The 5,465-nt window shown below is 37.6% G+C and overlaps 1 pseudogene; it reads right to left on the bottom strand.

Annotated features, from left to right (window-relative positions):
• Positions 1-1,441: 1,441 nt before the first annotated feature.
• Positions 1,442-5,212, bottom strand: LOC113766384 (annotated as a pseudogene).
• Positions 5,213-5,465: the final 253 nt, after the last annotated feature.

Here is a 5,465-nt window from a genome sequence, read left to right as displayed (position 1 = left end):
AATCCCTGACGAGACGACCCTGCTTGCCACTCTCTACTAGTTAGTGAATTTAGTCAGATAATTAATTCTGATATATCGCATTAAGCAAACTCTTCGAGAATAGGGTGAATCAAATAACGCATTGCACACCTAGAGTCCCTGCTTCAGTACTTAGTATTTGATTATTGACTGCTTTTGGCGGTGGTTAGGTTTTATTATTATTATTGTATAGGCTCGACACCTGTCAGACAAATATCTCCAGTCCCTGAAGAGACGACCTTACTTGCCGTTTATACAATTCAATAATTCCTTGTGAATAAGCAATCTCATTATGGTATATCGGATTAAGCAAACTCTTCGGAAACATGGTGAATCAAGTAACCCATTGTATATCTAGAGTCCCTGCTCCAGTACTTAAAATTGGGTTGTGATTACTTTAATTGGCAACTAGGTTTATTTTTATTATTGCACAGGCATTGACAACCTGTCATTTGGTAAGATAATAAGAGGGAATTAATTTTAAAATAAATAACAAAATTGTGACCTATCAATTATGTTAGATCCTACTTTTCTACAAAAAAAAATTATTATGGTCCAGATCAGATTCTACTATTTTTGGGGCAAAAATGAATATAGATCAGAATATTTGTTTGGAATCTAATGTTTTTATTCTTAAAAAATGATCATATATGAATCACGTGATAGATTCAGCGATTCAGCGTAAAAAGTGATTGAAAATCCGGGTTGGAACCAAATTTTACCCACTTAATTTAACGTAAAGTTACCATTTTAAAAATGAAAGATTAAAAATTCTTTTGGCTAAATGTCAAAGGCATTTTCAACAATTTTTTCTTTTGTTATCTTAGGTCGAATATCATGACCAATTCTCAGTGCCATGGTGCTTTCCCTATTAGCTGACTTGCTATTGTAAAATTTGAACCATATTTGAAGATATTGAAGTTCAGCAAAGAACACTTTGCAACAATGATGAATAAGAGGAGCCTTGGTGCTACTACAATGCACACTATAGAGAAGGGTAAGGAATCTATAGATGGGATTAGCATGACACTTCAGAGATATATCAAAGGATGCAAATGGGAGGCTTCGGATCAAAGATGAAAGAAGTCAAGAACTTAGGGAACTGTGTAAAACCATGTAAATCAACAACTTAGTGAACTGACCGTCTAAATAAGTTCAATTGGATTATTCCATACAGCTTAAGACGGATTTTCAGTAAAAGTGAAGACTTACAAATATGCACCACAAGAAAAGGATACAAAGCGGTACATATCTATATTAGATCTAAAGAAAATTTGCGCACACTAGATGCATTTGAGCAAATCACCTGTACTCTATAACTACGCATGACAAAAGGCAAAAAAGGATTTATTATTTCAAACATCATTCATGTCCTGGGTTTACAGCTTTTGTACTTTCGAAAAACAATATGCACTGGATTGGCCTATCGGCCTTCAACAGTTGTTAAGGTTATGTTGTTATTGCAATAAACTCTGTTGGTACAAGACTTTTCTGAGGAACATAATCTTCCTGTATAACCAGGGAATTTGAGACGAGGGAGATTTGAAATTTCACTAGTAAGCATCAGAAGAACAGCAGAGACATCTGGCCTATCTTTTGCAAATTGCTGCACGCATAATAATCCTACATGGATGTATCTCAGAATTTCTGCTTGGATGCCTGAATTGACTATTGCTGCATCTATCAGTTTTGTCGCTTCATTTGCATTCCATAATTTCCAGGCCTGTGATATCGCAATCAAGAATGGAGTTTAAATAACAAAGAATAGGATGAGGAACTTTGCTTGAGTCATGATACTATATCAGTTGAATAAATCAATACACTTACATGTCCAAGCAGGCTCACTTCATTCTCATCATTATATAAGCTAGTATTTCTTCTTCCACTAACAATCTCTAATAATAGCACTCCAAAGCTGTAGACATCTGACTTCTCTGAAAACCTTCCTTCCATTGCATATTCTGGAGCCATATAGCCACTGTCATAGCATCATTCATGCAAAAAAGAGTTAAAACTTACTGGGGAAAGAAAGCAGTCTGAATTATCCATGACGTAGAAATGACAGCAAGAAACCAAATATGTGCTTACTATGTTCCTGCGACCCTGTTAGTATTGGCTTGATCATCATTGCCTCCAAAAATTCTGGCTAAACCAAAATCTGATAGTTTTGGCTTGAGCTCTTCATCTAAGAGGATGTTGCTTGCTTTCAGATCTCTATGGATAATTTTCAGTCTTGAATCTCTGTGAAGGTAAAGGAGGGCTCTACCAATACTCTCAACAATGATCACACGTCTTCTCCAATCAAGTAAGCTTGGTTTATTAGCATCTGTAACATTAATATTGTAAAATTAACACACCCGAGTTTTTGTGTTACTTTTCTGTAGGGACCTACAATGTACTATATTTTTCTGTTTTACTAATTCTCTGGACTCTAGACATGACAAATATCCTCATGTTCTCGGTTTAGATGGTATGCAAGCAAGTTATATAATGCAAACAGGTCTTGATTTTCTAACCAAATATATAGGCATCTAGACTTTTGTTCGGCATATATTCATAGACTAGCATTTTTTCTTCTCTGTCAATGCAGCAGCCCAGAAGTCAAACGAGATTCCCGTGTTGGAGTTTTGAAATAAGCACGACTTCATTCATAAACTCCTCAATCCCTTGAGTTGAAGAGTTTGAAAGCCTCTTTACTGCAATTTCCCGGCCATCAAACAGCATTCCCTGCTAATTGATCTCATTAAATGCTACCCAAGCACATATCTAGCAACCTAAAATACCTATGCCAAGCCAAATTTAGTTTACCTTATAGACTGGACCAAAGCCACCTTTCCCTATTCTTTTGTTTGATTGGAAATTATCTGTTGCGTTAGCCAATTCTTCATAAGTATAAAGGGGTAGCTCTTCATACTTTGCTTAGTTCATGGTTACAGTAACCATATCTTCCACATTATTTACTTCTTCCATCCGTGATACCTTAGCTTGTTGCTCATTCCCTGTTTATGAACAAGTGAATTTATGATGACCAATCTCAAAAACTTAAGCAGCATTTAAGCACTGTTGAATTACCTTTGTGCTTGGCTATCCACTTCCAACGAAGGCACACAGAGAGTGCGAGGAGTACAGCTGCTACAGTCAGTGTGCTTGCAATGACAACTTTAAAACCCCTTTTGGTATCTGTATTTGTATGTCAAAGGATTTAAAGCACCTACGCAAAATTTTCAACTACCAAGTATAGAGGTATAAGCCTTCCTTGTGATCATTGTGATTTCTTTCTTACAGAAACACAAAATCCAATATTCTTATACTTTAGAAGCAGAAAAGGGAATTTCAAATTTAATAGTTTCAAGTGCTTAATCAAGAAATATAGCTGGAATCAAACCATAATATACGTAATTTGAACCAACATGACAATAAAGAGTAAGGTAATAAAGAAACAAGAAGAAAAAGAGCAGGAAATTGTTTTACTGTGTTCAGAATACACCACCCAAATATATAAGTTTGTCCCATCGAAGGGAAGCTGCCCCGAATCGATTAAGATGCCACTCCATTGCATGCATCCTATGCCGATGTAAAATGCATAGACTGTGCAGGAGCAATTGTCGAAGCAGTGTTCACGACATTCTTCTTCTGTATTAATTGCTATTGGCTCAGCAAAATCTGGAATTTTCATGTATGTAAGTTTCGCAAATCCATATTGATTGTCCTCTCTACTGGCAGATTCATTTCTCTGACATTGCAGCAATTCTTTTCTTATGCAACCACCTGTCCAGTTTCCTTGATTCCATTCCTCCTGATCTCTTGGCTTAAAACCTGGCAGGCATGTACAAATTGGGTAACCCCGATGATTACAGCTCCCATAAGGTCCACATTTTCCATAAACATCACATTGGTTCTCTTGACTTGACCAGATTACGGTCCAGTCTCCTTTTTCACCCGATGAAAACGTTGCCTGTAAATGCCCTGATGAACTCAACATATAGTAAAAAAAAAGGATAATTAACATAGTTGTAAGTAAGATATGGAGATCCGGAATTGTCTTTCAACACATCAACTCCTTGATCATTTGCAGAAGGCTGCCGGCTATCCCAATAAATGCAGTACCACTCCATGGACCACTCCGCCAGTAAGGTCTACCATTATTCCAGATAAAGAGTTGAGGAAGTTGGTTAGGACTGAGACCTGCAGAGAAAGTTCCAACAGATGGATCTGAGAGGCTTCTCCATGAGGTTAATTGGATCGACCCTATTGTACTCATGGTTCGCCATCGCGGGTCACGGTCGCATCGCGGTCCAAGTTGTTCCTTATCCGTCACGGCATATCGGTTGAATATCGAGTGATATGAACATTATAACACATTAAAGTTTCCAAAAATTTTGAAAAAATTACTAAAATTAGAAAATACTGAAAAAGATACAATTTAAAAAAATATCGGAGTCGACTCCGAGTTGACTCGGATATATCGACCGATATTATGTATCACGGATTCGAATCAGTCAATATCGGCCAAGTCAGAGCGAGTCGTCGCGGATATGGTGATATCTGCGATTTGGGGATCGGTATCGTACCGATCCCTTCCGTTCCAGATACGACTCAGCCGATACGTATCGGTATCGGCCGATATGGCGAACCATGGTTGTACTAGCACCTAATTTCGAGTTTTGCAAAAAACAGTCTGTAGGATCCTCAAAACTTTCCCATTTGACTCTTCTGTCAAGACCAGGTTCCCAGTATCCAGAAGTTGTGCACTATAATTCGCCGAAGAACTTGAAATATTAGTTGACCATAGTATGTCTTTCGCTCCATTTAAGACAGCAAGATTTCCATCTTCCAGGATTGCCACAGTTCCCGTCGCATCATCCAGAGGTCTTTCTCTATTAGCCACCCAGATAACGGCTGCTGTTCCGGGTAGATTATACATTATTCCGGCATAGCGATCACTACTTTTTTCAGGACTAAAAAAGCCTAATTTAAATTTTTGGCCAGAGGAAACTATAGCTTCAGAGTCTTGGATAGGCTGAGTGATTGTAATGGTATCTAATGCAATACAAACCCCAAAGCAGCAAGCAAGTAGGAGAACAAAGGATTCCCTCATTGAGGGTGGAGGCATGTTTTCAATTGGTTTATGATAAGATAGTATGGAAATTATGCAAGAGCCTCTCTTCATTCCATTTTCAAGATACTGATCCATTGCACAGAATTGGTGGAAATTCTTGGCAGTCACTTTAGACCAAGTCAGCACATAATTTCGTGTACCTCCTTTCGATCTGAAAGGTCATTATCGCAGATAAAATTAGAAAGGGCATTATTGCACCATTCAGAGTTTCAGTTAGGAAGGTCATTATCGCAGTCAAGTCAATTATGACTGATAAGCAATCAAGTCAACTATTAAGTCAACTACTAGCAAACGTCAATTATGAGCAATGCCAACTATTAAGTCAATT

Source organism: Coffea eugenioides, chromosome 1 (assembly GCF_003713205.1).
Source record: "Coffea eugenioides isolate CCC68of chromosome 1, Ceug_1.0, whole genome shotgun sequence".
NCBI classification, from domain to species: Eukaryota; Viridiplantae; Streptophyta; class Magnoliopsida; order Gentianales; family Rubiaceae; genus Coffea; species Coffea eugenioides.
Note: the sequence above shows the minus strand (reverse complement) of the source record. Positions and strands in the feature narration are given on the sequence as shown.